Raw genomic sequence first — 246 nt, 5'->3', positions numbered from 1 at the left:
CTGCTGCGGCTCGCCGAGGAGCCTGCGGTGCCACTCGTGTTTGCAGAGAGCCGACCAGGCGGGACGTGCTCCAGCTCTGGAACCTCTAGCTCTTGCTGGTGCGTCCCGAGGTTGTTCCTTCTCGATTCCATCTCCCTGTGACTACGAGGGGCGAGCACAGCCCAGAGCTCTGCTCTGATCCCGCCCGTCCTGACTCCTGTACTGGAAGAGGCCAAGCTGCAGAGGAAGCAGACTTTGCCCCGAGAT

This window comes from Buceros rhinoceros, unplaced genomic scaffold (genome assembly GCF_000710305.1).
Source record: "Buceros rhinoceros silvestris isolate BGI_N320 unplaced genomic scaffold, ASM71030v1 scaffold13910, whole genome shotgun sequence".
NCBI lineage: Eukaryota > Metazoa > Chordata > Aves > Bucerotiformes > Bucerotidae > Buceros > Buceros rhinoceros.
The sequence above is the reverse complement of the archived record's forward strand: the minus strand, read 5'-3'. Positions refer to the sequence as shown.